This window comes from Leopardus geoffroyi, chromosome B3 (assembly GCF_018350155.1).
Source record: "Leopardus geoffroyi isolate Oge1 chromosome B3, O.geoffroyi_Oge1_pat1.0, whole genome shotgun sequence".
Taxonomy (NCBI): Eukaryota; Metazoa; Chordata; class Mammalia; order Carnivora; family Felidae; genus Leopardus; species Leopardus geoffroyi.
Window position 1 is genome coordinate 106,021,372 of NC_059337.1, and position 17,403 is coordinate 106,038,774.

The 17,403-nt window shown below is 42.0% G+C and overlaps 1 long non-coding RNA gene across 1 annotated transcript in view; it reads left to right on the forward strand.

The window, feature by feature from the left end:
* LOC123582299 overlaps nt 1-17,403 on the forward strand; it is a 38,766-nt gene that overhangs the window by 10,619 nt on the left and 10,744 nt on the right. The window contains exon 2 of the long non-coding RNA XR_006704302.1: nt 3,865-4,101. This is a non-coding gene — a long non-coding RNA (uncharacterized LOC123582299). The remainder of the gene's footprint in view (nt 1-3,864; nt 4,102-17,403) is intronic.

The following is a 17,403-nucleotide window of genomic DNA, read 5'->3' on the forward strand; positions in this document are numbered from 1 at the left end:
TAATAGGAGTACTTGGCAAGGTTCAAGTTCTAATGATTCTGGTCTCCCAAATTCTAGTATTCTAGTGTGTGTATGTGTGTGTGTGTGTGTGTGTGTGTGTGTGTGTGTGTGTGGTTTCCCCATACCACCAAGCAATTTTCAGACAGCAGCTAGGTGTCCTATATTCAACTCAATTCTGCCATTCTCTACCTGGAAAGTGCCAGATCCCTCAGGTTAAGGGCTCCATCCTAGAAGACTGACCCCCTCCCCTGACTTCATGCCAGTGTAAGTTATCACCTGTGCTTCTGACTTACTGGCTATAGATAGAAGGTTTCCATAACCCCCTTCTTGGGTTCAATTAATTCCTAGGGCACCTCACAGGACTCAGAGGAACATTTTACTTACTAGATCACCAATTTATTATAAAAAGAAATAACTTAGGAACAGCCAGATGGAAAAGAAGCATAGGGCAAATCATGGGGAAAGAGTACAGAGCTCCATGCCCTCTCCAAGTACACCACTCTCCCCAAATTTACTTGTGTTTACCATTCCAGATCCCTCTGAGCCCCCATCCTTTTGAGTTTTTATGGAAGCCTCATCACACAGGCACAACTGATTAAATCATTAGCCATCGGTGACTGAACTCAATCTCTAGTCCCTTTCTCCTCTCCCTGGAGTTGGGGAAGAGGGTATGAGACTGAAAATTCCAACTCTCTGATCACACAGTTTGTGCCTTTGGTGACCAGACCTCTCCTTAGGGGATCTAGGAAGATTCCCAAAGTTACTCATTAACATAACAAAAGGCACCTTCAAAGCTCTTGTCACTTAGGAAATTTCAAGGATTTTAGTAGCTCTATGCAAGAACTGGGATGAAAATCAAATATATATATTTCTAATTTATAAATCACAATATCACAAGTGTCCAAAGGGAGTGCTTCTCAATCACATTTGATGGTTATGGAGCCAAAAGGTGATATTACAGTTGGGTCCTGGGAAGATGCTGAGGGCAAGGCCAGGAGAGCAAGTCCAAAGGAAGTTCAATCATCAAGGGGGTTAAGCAAACCATGGACGATAAGATGGCCTGTGAAAAATCAGGGGATTAAGGACACAGGAAACTAGAAATGAGGAGAAGCTGGCAGGAATGGACAATGAGAGACGATGAATGGACTCTGGAGACAAAGTGCATATTCTTAGTTAGGTTCACTTTTAATAAGCCTATAAGGTTAAGCTATATTCTTTTAAAGAAGCTCACATATGCACCACAGCATTGCTTATCATGACAAAAACAAATAAATAAAAAATGGCTGGTTAAATAAATTATAATCTCTGAGATGGACTCTTCCTCTTGGTAAAAGAATAAAGATTTGTATGTGTGGAGATGGAAAGGCCTCCAAGATATACTATTAAGTGGGAAAAAACAAGGTATAGAGTATGTAATGCAGATAAATGCCTTTTTTTTCCTATGAAAACTATGCAAAAAAATACTAGAGGTGTGCACTTCAGGGAGTGATTCTGGGGGTGGAGAAAGAGACTTTCTTGTGTCTTTCTATACTATTTGAACTTTGTGATCATGTATCTATATTTCTTTTGTTGTTTTTAAATATCAGCAATGGTGATCTAGGATAGGATTGTGGATCTTTTTTTTGTTTGTTTGTTTCTTGTTTGTACCTCTGTGCTATTTTTTTAACCCAATAAATATTTTTAGGAATAAATTATATAAAGGAGCACAGTAAGACAGACATCTGTAAACAGAATTATTCTCCCCCTTTTCTCCACTTTCAAAGCATATTTACCTCTCCTTTGGGACTTACTTCCTATATTCCATTTTTTTTTTTCACACAACTAGTAAATTCAGGTTCATGACTTGAATTTAGGACTTTCTGACTCTAAAATCTTGAATATATTTCATATCAATTCTAAGTGAAACCCAATGGCATGTTTAAGCTCAAGCCTAACTCGCCTTGTAAATTGCTACCTGGTCTTCTTACCCAGGGAAATTCATTCATGGAAGAGAATATTTGCACTCATAAAGTTATTTATTTGTTTTATGTTGTCTTTTCTTCATAACTAGATTCTAATCTGTGAACAGGATTATATCTTCCTTTTCTTTATAAAGTGAATAGCTCCTCATCTATAAATTTGCAGAGTAAACACTCAAACCTATGCTGAAAAAATGAAATGAGATGCATGCACATGTAAACAGTAAGTGTCCTAAGGTACCAATTATATGATTACTCATAGTTTTCATCTCTGAAGGGCTGCCTGGATCCCTGTTGAGAAGGGTAGGATCAATGAGCATTGTCTACTGTGGGACTGCCCTGGTTTACAAACCTGTTTGTCTTCATGTAATTTAGCCCTTCTTTTCACTCTCCAAGCATCCTGGTTCAGACAATAAATCAAATGATCATCCTAACTATGGGTGTAGGAAAGAGAAGTAGCAGTGTATGTGCAATGTACTTGTCATCCTGTGCTAACTCTTTTACTTCTATAAATATAAGAATTCAAGGGACAGGGTCAACTTCTAGGGAGAAGAGTCTATACACTAGTCATGAGCCATCTGGGCTCTAGTGATGCAGCAGAGATGATAGCAAAGTCTAGCTATACCAGTTGGAGTAGAATAGAAATCCATAGTATCCATCACAGATACAAAGATCTTGGGCAAAAAGCTGTTAAGATAAATGACCTTCCCTGAAGATGAGATTAGGAGTCACTCCAGAAGTGGCCAGGATCTCAACCTACAGATTCCAATCTCTGGGATTCCAGCTGAGAAGTTCTGGGAAGAAAAGTTGCAGAAATGGAGCATTTATTCTCTAGGGTTTGGGTAGCTGGAGAGATTCAGAACATAGAAGCTTCTAGAACATCAGCAGATATGCTATGACTCAGTCATTAGGACTAGAGAGGTAACAAGAGTTCACTGATCATTTGCACTCAGATATTCATGGAGAGAACAAAACAAGCAATGATTCTGTTTACTATCTCTTCCATAAACCATGGGTAATGAGATCAGTGATTGTTTGCGATGCTGGCTAGCACTGAACATAAAACTGTCCATTGAGTTTCCCTTAGAGTTGATATGCAGGATAGTATAAAGGGGAAGAACTTTGGATCTGGGGGAGAGACGGACATAGGTCTGAGTCTCAAATCTGCCACTTCTTAGCTGTGAGATGCTAGACAAATAACCCAACCTCAAAGCCTCAACATCTTCACCTGGGAAATGGGGAAAATAAGAATGGTGACCAAAAAGTGCTGTTGTGAAGTTTCAATAAGACAACAGAGAGCCTGGCACATAGCAAGTGCCCAATAGATGCCAGTTATGTCACTTATATTAAAGACAATAGTTTCCTTCTGTATTCAGATTGACCAGTGTAGTGTCTTATCTCCACATGACTGGCCCAGACCTGCTGTCCCCCTCTACTGCATGTGATGTCCCCCTCTACTGCAAGCATGTGGTGTCCTTGGACATAGCAGCTTCCTTTGTGATCTAAGGCTCTGGTCAGTGGAGAAGAGCTCAGCACTGCCACACAGCTGGGAAGTGTCCTGGGTATGCATCTAAAGCTGGGAACTGGCCTCAGGGAGAATTGTTTTGGAGATAAAGAAGTTGCTATTTTGGCTTACTCACAGCAAGGATTCACTGATGGCACAAAAAGAGTGTTTTTTGTCCACTCCTATTGCAGATACATTCCAGCTGTTTTGGGCTGAACTGCCCTTGTTCCCCACCCTTAGATAATCCAAATATTTCTCTTAGGTATATCCTTTCTTCTTAAAAAGGAGGAAAAAAATAAGAAAAGGAAAAGGTGTTTTCACTCTAGTAAAGAGGACGGGAGAGGTAACTCACCACTCATTTACATCAGTTTTTTCCTCTTTTTCTCTCCCTATACCTCAAAGCTCTGGAAGACATACATGATAAAAGCACCCTGTCAACCACAGACACATCCCACAGCCATTTCCCCCTTGTGACAGCTCATAAAATGCTGCATAATAGTTCCAGTGTGAGTATGAGAAAATACTGAAACAACGTCAAGAGAATCAAGCAAAAGGCAACTGGTCCCCTGGATCCATCTTCATTGGGTCCCACTGGACAACTTTTTGCCGGATGAACTGTAGAGGCTGGTAATACCACAGGTGAGTGGTACCGAGTTAGCAGGTAGGCGCAGGGCAGAGTTTATTTGGTGGCTGCAGCCATTCAGAACTCAATCTTCCCCATTCCCCAGTAAGCTAGAGATTTTCTGTCAGGAATATTTTTTCTTTAGCTTTGAGAATTCAGAGAATGATGAAGAAAAATGCAAACTCGGTGTGCTCTCAGCTTCATTTCCCATCCTCTTCTCTGCTCTCCAAGGTGGTGAGGCTGAACCTGCCTGCAGGCTGTTTCTTAGACTCTCATGTTAGTTGGCTTCTGGCTTTTGAGCATTGCAAGATACTGGCCAGAGGCTATAGTGTGGGGTTAGGAGTAGGGGTGCAGGAGGAAGGGTACACACAGGACAGCTCTCTGCTTTGAATGGCTTCTCCAGCAGTGACTGCTTCTTTCCTTTGGCTCAGTTCCCACTGGACAGGTCTGCTGTGGTACCAGCTACTGTCTGGTGACCTTGGCTCTGGGTTCTGGGACCTCCATTTACAACCCTTTGTCTCTCTGCCGTTGTTTATCTCTGCTTGGCTTCACTATCTCTGGTTTGGCTTCCAGCTCTTCTATCACCCCTGTAACTATCTCCCAGCATGGATTTCTCTTTAAAAAAAAAAAAAAATAGTGGTTTCCTTCTTGGACCCTGACTATTACAAGTAGATGGGTGGGAAGAAAGCAAGTATATTTAAATACTTTTCAACCAATAAATACAGGGAACATTTGTTACTACATTACCTTGGAAACAAGCTGACTTGCTTAACACAAACATTTGGAAGCCACTCATAATTAGACCTTTACCGTCTCAACAATGTAAAATAGTTTTGAAATCTGAAAGTCAGGGAAAATGTATTAGATATGCAACAGAGAAAGATGGAAGGGCTCCCAGTATTCCCTTTCACCCCATCTTGCAGGGCTCATGTTCACTGCCTGTATTACTTCTTCCCCTTTGGCTCCCTGCGCAGAAACAGAGCAGGGGCATGGGTAGATGTGAGCAAAGCATTCTCTGGAACTTCTTGGGTTCTTTTGTTCCTTTGCCTCAAGGGCTGAGTGAGTGAGACAGATTTATTTGTGCCAGGAAAACTGTATGTTGTGGTAAGCAACTCCCTCTTTTTTCTTGGCTCCATTAGGCCCTCATTCTATTGGAGTCTGAGGTTTGAGTAAAAATGCAAAAACATACTTTCTATTATGATCTGCAGTTTTTCAGAGGAGAACCCTCATAAATGTTCAATACAGCTTTTATATATGAGATGCATAAAGTGCGGTAAATATACACACAGGCATTTGTGTTTTTGCTGCTCTGAAAAGTATGCTTTAAAAACTAGAATTTCAAAGTGGCCTACTTGAGGACATTTAATTCCACCTGGGACGTGGGTGGCGTGAGACCCAGGGGCAGCTCAGGCACTATATTGACTTTGTGCACCTTTAGCCACAAGGCAGGAATTCACAGCAAACCAGCTTCTTAGTATAGTTCCAATAAAATCAGAAGCATCCAGGCCAGTTATAAAACAAGGCTTTCATTTATAGAAGGAAAGTGTTATATAGAGTGATATTCAGCTGCTGAAGAAGCCATCTTGATTCATTTGATAGCAACAGCCTGTTGGAATTTTCTGGGCGCTTTACAGGTCCCCAAACCTTCTAAATGAACAAAACTGACATGAGTTGTGTTAGTTACCTATACTTAACAAAAATGAGCTTATCCCCAACTGTACTTTAAAAAAGGTAAAAAGATGTATTTCAAAGAGTCATTTATGGATTTAAAAAGATTATTTCCCATACCAGAGCCTAAGAGGCACAGAATACCATACAATTCAAACAAGGGCTTTTGTAGTAATTCCACTGCTTAGAATTCTTCAGCTAGCACGATGCTTATGTGACAAGATGATTTGTTGAGACATTATTTTTCCGATGTTCCTCTTTTCTCTAGTTTCGAGCAGCGAGGCAGTTTTCTGTGTTCTCTTGACCCAGGAGATGTCCCTGTCTCTTGTCAGCAGCCTTACCTCATTAAGGGGATTATGTTGGGGGTGTGCAAGGGGAAGAGTTGGATAAGTGTATGCTCCTTCTCACTGGTGTATCTACTACTAAGTAAAGCAGAGGAGGGGCAATGCAATTCCCATGACATACTTTCCAGAACTGAAATGCACAATAGCAGCTTATTGAATGAAGAAAGTAAGGTCAAGAGAAGCTAAGTAGCTTCTTCACGGTCACACAGTTAGTAAGTGCTATAACAGAACTTGAAATCTTATAACAAATACAAAATAAATATGAAATAATAAGGGTTAACTGTGATTGTTAGCATCATTATTAATATATATATACATATATATGTGTGTGTGTATATATATATATTAACCCCGTGACCCCCAGTTCTATCCCTAAAACTCAATTTTCTTCATGTATTCTGTAAACATAACAACACTTGTTGGGATGTGGAGAGTTGATATCTGCAGATCAGAAAGTCATGATCATTGCTTAAAGTACACCACCAACCTTATTCCATTTTCTTTTCCTTATTTCCCATAAACAAATAATACAAGCTACCAAAACATTTTTCTAAGCTACCATTTAAACCTATCACTGTCCTCTCTCCTTTACCTATCCCCCCCTAGCTTGCCCCCAATTCTCCACTCCTTTCCCCACCCCACCCCCAACACATAATTCCTGGTAGGTTGGCTGGAGGTTGAAACAGTCTCGTATTACATGGCTTCTGTCTTCAACAGTCCTAAACTCTTTTTTTTCTTTAAATCTATATTTAAATGTTTATTTTGAGAGAGAGAGAGCGAGCAGGGGAGGTGCAGAGAGATAGAGGGAGAGAGAGAATCCCAAGCAGGCTTGCCCTGTCAGCAAGGAGTCTGAATCAGGCTCAATCTCACAAACTGTGAAATCATGACCTGAGCTGGGCACTTAACCAACTGATTCGGGCGCTTGACCAACTGAGCCAGCCAGGTGCCCCAACAATCCTGAATTCTTATTGTCATTTGGGAGTTTGTTTGTTCATTTATACCAACAATTGAGAATAATTCAAATGCCATAAAGTCCATTCTTTTAAAGTGTATAATTCAGAGGTTTTTTAGTATATTTAGTGTTGTGTAATCATAACCACTAATTTTAGAATATTTTCATTACCACAAAAGAAACCCTGTACAATCCCATATTTTATAGATATTATGAAAAATATCTGAGAACTGATTATTGCAATTACACGTGGATATCAGGTAATCTACAGAACAAATACTTTTTTAAAACAAACTTTTTTTTTTAAATACTTTGTAGAGCTGTTTGTTCACTTGGCAAAACAGCCTAGAATAGAAAGTTCACGTTCATGTCCTATGTCCCAACAATCCTATCTCTAGCTTTTTGTAAAATAGAAATGTAAGACTATGTGAATAGAAGATAGGTATGAGAAAGTTCATAGCAGCATTATTTATAACAGCCTTAAACTAAAAACAGCCAAATGCCCATCAACAATAGAGTGGATAAATTAATTATGATGTATTCATAAAATTGAATGCCTTATCAGGACACCTGGGTAGCTCAGTGGGTTAAGCATCTGACTTCAGCTCAGGTCAAGACCTCACAGTTCGTGAGTTCAAGCCCTGCATTGGGCTTTGTGCTGATAGCTCAGAGCCTGGAGCCTGCTTCAGATTCTGTGTCTCCCTCTCTCTCAGCCCCTCCCCTGCTCGTGCTCTGTCTCTCTGTCTCTCAAAAACAAGTGAATATTAAAAAATTTGTTTTTAAATTGAATGTCCTATAGCAATAAAAATTACAAACTATAACCATATGCAATAGCACATAAAAATTAAAAATTTCACAAAAACAGTATTGGACCAAATGGCTGCAGTATTATCCCTTTGATATGAAGTCCCTCCAAAAGGAAAAAAGAAACTATAGTGTACTGACTTATATATAACACTTTCTAGAGTACAAGTATAATGAAAAACAAGGGAGTGATTACTATATATGTTAGTACAGTGATTACCTTTGGGGTGGGATGAGGGGGTTGTGTTTGGCATGGGATGCTAGTAGGGTTCTATTTCTTCATCTGGGTAGTGCCTATAGAGGTATGTGCATCATGCTATTTTATTAGGCTTTTACATTTGTTTACAAAATGTTTACATTTTATGTACTTTTTAGTTTGCATATCAAATAATAATAATAAAGGCAGCATGGGGAATCTAGCTGGTTAACCTATACACCTGATATGAGGAGAAGGTATTGAGCAACCTCATAGCCTCACAAAGCCAAAGCCACCAAGAAAGGAGTAAATCTCAGGCCTGTGGTTTTCTTTTTTTTTTTTTTTTTTTTTTTTTATTAAAAAAATTTTTTTTTTCAACGTTTATTTACTTTTGGGACAGAGAGAGACACGGAGCATGAACGGGGGAGGGGCAGAGAGAGAGGGAGACACAGAATCAGAAACAGGCTCCAGGCTCTGAGCCATCAGCCCAGAGCCCGACGCGGGGCTCGAACTCCCGGACCGCGAGATCGCGACCTGGCTGAAGTCGGACGCTTAACCGACTGCGCCACCCAGGCGCCCCGTGGCCTGTGGTTTTCAAGCTAGGCTCCAACCCCTGCAGAGCTCTGTGAGGATGCCTGAAGAGCTCTGTGGAGATGCCCCCAGGACTGCCTTGGTCAACAAAGGAATGGAGGCAACTTCTAGATTTCCATCCTCGTTTAAAAAGCAACTTTACTTATATCTGTTTTATACCCTTTGGTATATAATTTCCATTGAAAGGGGAGTTCTAGTCTTGAACCCCACTGCTGCAGTGTCTAGTAACATTTTAAATGTGCATACTCTTTTGAGGAATTCTATTTTGAGGAAGCCATTATACGGAAATATTGTAAAATGTACAAAGATACACGTATGAGGGTGTTCTCCATGATATTTCTGTAGCAGTAAAAAAATTAAAAAAACAACAGAAGTGTTAATTAATTAAATATATTATTGTATGTTCATATATGGTGGGCGATTAAACCATTACAGTAGAATGCAGCATATCCAGATGAGTGCTTCTCTATCTTCTATCAGCCAGTGACTCCTCTTTGTAATGGATATTTTGTAATTCCCCCTTTACTCTTGCAAAACAAAATGCACAGATAATATAACCTTAGGTAATTAGTTTTTTAGAAACTAATATTGCATTTAACTAAAATATGAGGTAGAAATGAAAGAAAAGCAATTATATCTGAGATGTATTTATTCTGTGTGTCCACTTGATTGGGGCACAGAGTGCCCAGGTATTTATTTGGTCAGTCACTATTCTGTGTGTGTCTGTGAGGGTATTTTCGGATGAGATTAAGATTGTTTAAATTTTTGTTAAGTTTGTTTGTTTATTTTGAGAGAGAGACAGAGCACATGAGCAAGGGAGGGGCAGAGAGAGAGAGAGGGAGAGAGAGAGAATCCCAAGAAGGCTCCACACTGCCAGCACAGAGCCTGATGTGGGGCTCAGACCCACAAACTGTGAGATCGTGAACTGAGCCAAAGTCAAGAGCCAAGTCAAGACCGGATGTTTAACCTGCTGAGCCACCCTGGCGCCCCTGGAGAGGACTAACATTTAAATCAGCAGACTAAATAGAGCAAATTGTCCTTCCTGTGGTAGGTGAGCTTCATTCCATCAGTTGGAGGCCTGAATAGAACAAATAGGCTGATTCTCACTAGGTAAGAAGCAATTCCTCCTGCCTCACTGCCTTCAAACTGGGACATGTTGTTGTTGTTATTCTTGTTGCTCTTGTTGTTTTTCCCACCCTTGGACTTGAATTGAAATGTCAGCTCTTCCTGGGTCCCAACCCTGCCGGCCTTCAGACAAGAACTACACCATTGGCTTTTTTGGGTTGCCAAGTCACTCTTGGGACTTGTCAGCCTCTATAACCACGTGAGTCAATTCCTTACAATAAATCTCTTGACATTAATCAGGAGAACCCTGATGAATGCAATATCTTATTTAATTATGTAAATGTTCAGGCACAATGAAATCACCAGGTAAAAAAGAGTGCTGTCTGATGCTTTGAGGCAATAGCTACAAATGCAGACAAGTCGCATAGATATGATTCCAAACAAAAGAAATGCAAAGTTCTCTCCCTTTATAGTAATCGTATTTTTTGAAAATTCAGAAAGCATTATGTACATTAAAATGGTGGTTTGTGTTCACTTGAATAACAACATAAGGTCCTTGCCTCAAATAATTCTAAATTCACAAACTGTGCGTGAGATCATGACCTGAGCCGAAGTCAGATACTTAACCGACTGAGCCACCTAGGTGCCCCCGTTTATTCTAGTTTAATAACTATAACCATTTAGGAAATCTCTCTGCCATAAGTAAGGGCCAAGCAGCTTGTAAGCAGACATACCGAGGTCTTTTTTTCTCGGCTAATGCCTACTCAGAGAACTATGTAATTAGAATTACGCTTTGGTGAAGAGCCATTGTTTTGTATTTTTATTTGTGTGTGTAGAAGGGAAAGAATCTCCGACTCACTGGGGAGGGCACATTGTCCCAACCGTGGGGAAGAAAATAAAACTCTGACTTTTTTTTTTTAATTTTTGAAAATTAATTCACTCATTTTTGAGAGAGACAGAGCATGAGCAGGGGAGGGGCAGAGAGAGAGGGAGACACAGGATCTGAAGCAGGATCATGAAGGCTCTGAGCTGTCAGCACAGAGCACGATGCGGGGCCTGAACTTACAAACCACGAGATCATGACCTGAGCTGAAGTCGGAGGCTTAACTGACTGAGCCACCCAGACGCCTCAAAACTCTGGCTTTTAAAAGCTGGCCATAACTGAAGCAAAAGGCAGCTGGCATGGTCAACGGAAGAGCATCCGGCGTCCCTGTGGTGTAACCATAGCTGCCATCGCTGGGGCATCCTAGCAGGAAACATGTGTGAAAATGATCACCTTTCTTAGGAATTTGTAGGTATAAAAATCAACTCACCGTACTAGTAAACTAGTAGAAATGCAGGATAGGCTCATTCAAAATTGGGACGATCGTGCAGCATCATTTGGAACAGAGAAACTTTTAAACTGGCAAAGGGACACACATGCAGTGCTGAGGCCACTGTTCTCTTTGAGTTTTGGTACTAATAGATTTTTCCTCCATGGTTCATTTCCTGCTTATCTGTATATTGCAGCACGTACCTCCCCCTATCAAAACGTGGCTTCAAAACCAACACCTGCAGGGGGCGTTTTGCAATCAAAGCTATAAGTACAAGGTGATGCTGAAAAGCAAATATATATTCTGGGGATCTTGATTTGCTTTCAATTTTCCATGCTTTGGTGCATGAATGATGTTGGGTTATTTAAAATCATTTCCAAGGAGTCTTTTAAAAATATTTAAGCTACAGAGTTCAAAGTGCATATACAATTTAATTCTGCTAAAATAAACCATAGCCATGTGAACTTGAAAAGATCTAGACTTTTATTTTGATGTTGATTATTTATTAAGAAGTCAAACAGTCATCTATTTAATCAAAGGGCATTTGCTTCAAATTGCTTCCATCCATTGTCCTTACCATGAAAGACTGATTGTGCTTTGAACTAGGCTCCTTTTTTTTTATGGGAGAGATAAAGAAAAATTCTTATAAAAGAACATGCACATCAAAGAATCAGCTCCCTAAAACATTTTCCTTTTATACATGTTGGCTACATGCCTACATCTGTTCATAAATTGATATGCAATCTTTTTTTGTGTACATTTGCCATTACTGAATGTTACCTCCTTCAAAGATGAAAATACCAATAGATTGGAAAGTAAACTTAAGATGAGAAATAGCATAGAAAAGTCTGTGGCTTATGGCTATTTGTTGTCTTGTGTCTTTGCATTAGGTCTATCATAACCTTCTGTTTAATCTGAGATTGAGTCTTTAATAATTTATTAGCAAATAAAAATATGATGAGAAGTGGCCAAAACCAAGATATGAGAATGTACCAGAAATCTGGCATTGACTATAATATTTAATAAAAACACCTTATTTTCTGGCTAGGCCCAATTAGATCCCAGATCCTCATCTTAGGTAGCAGTTGAGATAAAAGAAAAAAAATTGTCCACAAACGATATGAAGGAATGCAAAACAGAGGAATCTTGATTATTTTTTCCCCTTCTAAACAACCCAGGGGAAGGAGAATTTTTCAAATGGAGACTGAAATAAGAAATGGATGGGGAAAAGTTCTCTGAAAGAGCAAAGTGGAGGAGGGGGTGGGAAAGCCTTGACGGAGGTTCCTCGTAACAGACAAGGGTCAGTGAGCTTTAGGCACGAGAGCATCTAAAATTAAAAATCAAGTGTTTCATTTCCCTCTCTTGGAATTTTCCCCATCACCACCAAATCTTTCATATGTCAGATACTTACAACACTGTGATAGTGCCACTTTGGGGAATGAAGTGAGATCTTCAGATTTGGGCCATCGATGCCAAGAGAGAGTTAAGGTTGTCAGAAGTGGTAAGATCACTAAAGGAAACAGATCACTTAAGCAGGAGTAGGAATTCAAAACAAAAGGAGACATTTGTGCAAACAGTCTGGTCTGGGGATCCTCAGAAACACCAGCAGAGGACACATGTAGAGGATGGAATTATATTTCTCATATCATCATTCGGTAGGACTGCTGAGGGTCACAGTTGACTGACAGTTTCCAGCTGCCTCACCTAGAGCCGCATGGCACTCACACCCAAGCCACGCTTCCCAGGCTGCTCCCGTCCAATGACTAAGCCAGTGACCAAGTAAGGTATCCTAACTAAGCCAATGACTTGAGCTGGGCCATGCCTCCCTCCTGCGGGACTCCTTAGAGGCAGTCTTCCCTGGGGCCCTCCATCAGCCCCTCTGACGCTTTCTCTGAACTACACTGTCATCTGAGCCTCTTCCCACCCAATCCTTCCCTACCTCTCTCCTTCTGCAGGAGTTACCTGCACTGCAATCTGAAGGTTCTCCATACCTACCCCTGCTCCCTTCCCTTCCTCCTCCCCCAGGAAACCTCTTGCATGGCTAACACAACTTAGTGTGTACTTCTTGAAGGACCTAGACTAACATAGGTGGTACCAAGTGTTGGGTCTGGGAAAACGGACATTAAGACAGGGCTTGGGGGGTGCCTGGGTGGCTCAGTTGGTTAAGCGTCCAACTTTGACTCAGGTCATGATCTCACAGTTCATGGGCTCGAGCCCCGCGTTGGGCTCAGTGCTGACATCTCAGAGCCTGGAGCCTTCTTCAGATTCTGTGTCTCCCTCACTCTCTGCCCCTCCCCCACTCATGATCTGTCTCTCTCTGTCTCAAAAATAAATAAAACATTAAAAAAAAAAAGACGGGGCTTGGGACTGGCACCCTCACTGGCTAGCTGGCACAAAGAGCTCTATCCTGAATAGAAAGTGGGGGCCGTGATAGAGTCTCTGGCACGAGGTGAGAGCCCAGTTGCTGAAGGTTTCCCCAATGGTGACCTTAGAAAATGTCCCATTAGAGAGAAATGCAGTGATTCTGACATGTGAAAAATATCAGGGAGTAATGCCTACAAGGAGTGGAATTGCCTTATTTTTAACAAGCCATATTGATGTCCTTTGATGGGATAATGAGAAATTGAGGGCAGTTAACAAACCATTAAAGGCTAAGTGTGTGAGCCAGAGTGCCCTGACAGCTTAAGAAAAGATCTTTATCTTCTAAAATGGAAGAGTAAAAACAGCCCAGGAGCAGAAAGAAGCTATGACAGAGTCACAGAGCTCCAGCGATGTTTAAATGCTCAGACCAGACAGGTCTTTCGTGCTAAGGTCAGGGCCTTGGCTGGGAACCCCTGGGACCCTGAACACTCAGGGCTTTCAGAGGTGGCTACCCTTCCCTAGTAGGGAGCTATCCCCCCTCCTGCCTGCGATTGCTAGTGCAGAGACATTTCCCCTGCGAGGAAACAGGTGCTCCCGCTCAGGAGCTACTCCTGCCTCCTCTCCTGGCTACCAGAGTGATGAGCAGGGTTAAATAAATCTTCAAGTGACCCGGACAGGGATGTACAGGGCCTGATAAGAGAAAGGAGGAAATTACACCCTAAAAGAATTATAAGAATTCACCAGCATGTACCATTAAGAATGAGTGGATTACCCCTGGAATTAGATTGAGAGGGTGCTTGATCAAGAGGGTTGGAACAAAAGAATGGTTAAGTGAGAATTCATTGATTTGGGGGGCTCTGGTGAGGCCCCAGAGGATCAGGTAAACTCACGGTTAGGGTGGCTCTTAGAAGACTACAGATGGCTGATGCCGGGTCATGTGGAGAGGCCAGAGTTATTCTGGCCAGCCGAAAAGGGGAGCAAAACAGGAGGAAGAAGCTGTTGGAAGGGAGCGTGCCGGCGTGGATGTGTCGTGGAAGGCCAAAAGGTTTTGAGTTTGAGCGCGGCAACTTCACATCTATCTACTCGCACCAAGACCACACTTCTCCGGGTCACTCCCGGGCTGGAACTCAGTGTGGGTACCTGAGCTGAACCCGCCCAGCATGAGGCTCCTCTACCACACAGAGCCCAGACTTTCTCAGAACTGCACTGCAATTTAGGGTCCCCTAGCCAATCCTTCCTTTTCTGCTCTCATTTCATAGATCCCAGACCTGCACTGTGGACTGAAGTCTCTCCCTACCATTTCTTTATTTTATTTTATTTTTTTATTTTGAGGAACAGTGAGAGTGAGCACAGGGGAGGGGCTGAGAGAGAGAGAGAGAGAGAGAGAGAGAGAATAGGAAGGGGACTCCAGGCTGTCAGCACAGAGCCTGACTCGGGGCTGGGGCTGGAACTCATGAACCGTGAGATCATGACCTGAGCCAGAAGCAAGAGTCAGACTCTTAACCAGCTGAGCCACCCAGGTGCCTCTCTCCCTACCCATTTCTGCTGCCTTCTCCACGTTCACAAGCATTTCCACCACCAAATCTCTTGTGTGTCTAATCTCACTTCGGACTGCTTCTTAGAGGACGTGAACTGCCGAAGAGCACAACTCAGCTACGTGTGACACGTCTTACTGGCGCCTTTATTTCCCGAGCATGCACCACACCTCCCTGTCTCCTTGTGTGTCCAGCAGTTTTTGTTGAAATCTGGACATTTCATATAATATATTAGTGCAGCTCTGGATTCTCATTTTTCCGCTCATGAAGATTGTTGTTGTTACGGTTTTGCTTATTTCTTTGTTTCGTGCTTTCCCTGGCAAGATCTGTGAAATCGGTCTCCTCTCTGGTCTGTGAATGCTGATGTCTCTGCTTCACGGGTTTTTTGTTTGTTTGTTTTGTTTTTAAAAATCTTCTGCTTTTTATTTTTAACCTTGCTTCTGTGAAGTCACCCCTGTGTCTGCATTGCTTTGGTTAGACAGAGGTTGGATCGAGGTCGTACTCAACCACCTCAAGCCCCTAAGGCTTCTGTTCTCTGCCGATAAATATATATGAGAGTACAGGGGGCCACATTCAAAGCTCATGCCATGTTCAAGTATGCCCAGGCTTCTGCCCTTTGCTGGGCCCTTTTATGTTCAGCTTCAGTGTGAGCGAGGCATTGTAACTGGTTTGGGTTTTCTCCATTAGAAGCGGCACGCGTGTGCGCGTGCGCGCGCGCACGCGCACACACACACACACACACACACACACACACACACACAACCACACAAGAAATATGCCTTCTCCCACAATGACTACAAACTCAGGCTGGCAGAGCTGTGAGCCTTTCCTACTCAACTAGGGCTGTGTTGTCACTCTTACCAATAACACTGCTGGGTGCAGGCTTTTCCCACCACACCGCATTGAGGAAGCCCCTTCCCCCAGTCGGGGAGAAGCTGCTGGTCCTTAGGACCTGCCCTGCCCTGGAAAGCCTCCTTGTCCACCGAGCTGGAGGAGGGATGGGGACGGCCCAGTCCAGAGAGCACCACAGATTCCCATGTTCCTACTTGGGAAGTTAAGCAGATTTTCAAATATAAATGCTTCTTGGATTGTTGCATGCTTTTGTTCATTTTCAGACTGTTAAAAGGTGTTTTTTTAGTTTGCTGTTTTTTCCAGCTTTATAGTTGCTTTTCAGGGAGAAGATTTGCCAGTCTCCTCACTTGGCTATAACTGGGAATTTCATCTCTAAAACAGTTTCTTTATATATATATATATATATATATATAGAGAGAGAGAGAGAGAGAGAGAGAGAGAGAGAGAGAGAGAGAGATTTTTTTTTTCAATGTTTATTTATTTTTGGGACAGAGAGAGACAGAGCATGAACGGGTGAGGGGCAGAGAGAGAGGGAGACACAGAATCAGAAACAGGCTCCAGGCTCCGAGCCATCAGCCCAGAGCCCGACGCGGGGCTCGAACTCACGGACCGCGAGATCGTGACCTGGCTGAAGTCGGACGCTTAACCAACTGAGCCACCCAGGCGCCCCCATATATATATATATATTTTTTGAGAGAGAGAGAGTGTGAGTGAGGGAGGTGTAGAGAGAGAGAGAGAGAGAGAGAGAGAGGAGGACAGAGGATCTGATGATGCCGGCTCTGCATGGACAACAGAGAGCCGGATGAAGGGCTCGATCTCACAAACTGCAAGATCATGACCTGAGCTGAAGTCAGATGCTCAACTGACTGAGCTACCCAGGCACCCCTACAGCTTTTTTTTTTTTTTTTAAGTTTTTATTTAAATTCCAGTTAGTTAACATACAATGTAATATTAGTTTCAAGGGTAGGATTTAGTGACTCATCATTTCCATACGACACCCGGTGCTCATCACAAGTGCACTCCTTAATCCCCACCACCTATTTAACCCATCCCTCCACCCCCTCTTTCCTCTGGTAACCATCAGTTTGTTCTCTACAGGTAAGAGTTGGTTTCTTGGCTTGCCTCTCTCTCTCTTTTTCCCCCTATGCTTGTTTTGTTTCTTAAATTCCACATATGAATGAAATCATATGGTATTTGCCTTTCTCTGACTTATTTCACTTAGCATGATACTCTTTAGCCCCATCCATGTTGTTGCAAATGGCAATACTTCATTCTTTTTTATGGCTGAGTAATAATCCATTGTATATATATATACCATATCTTCATTATCCATTCATCAGTCGGTGGACATTTGGGCTCTCTCCATAATTTGACTACTGTATATAGTGCTGCTATAAACATTGAGGTGCATGTATCCCTTTGAATCAGTATTTTTACAAATTAGTAATTCTACAAATTTGAAGGGGCACATGCAGCCTGGTGTTTATAGCAGCATTATCAACGATAGTCAAGTTATGGAAAGAGCCCAAATATCTACATAGCTTCTTAGCTAGCCTTTCTCCCCTCCAACTCCACACTGAAGAGTATGTGATCATGCTAACATATAAATATGATTGTATCTCTCTCATAATTTAAATC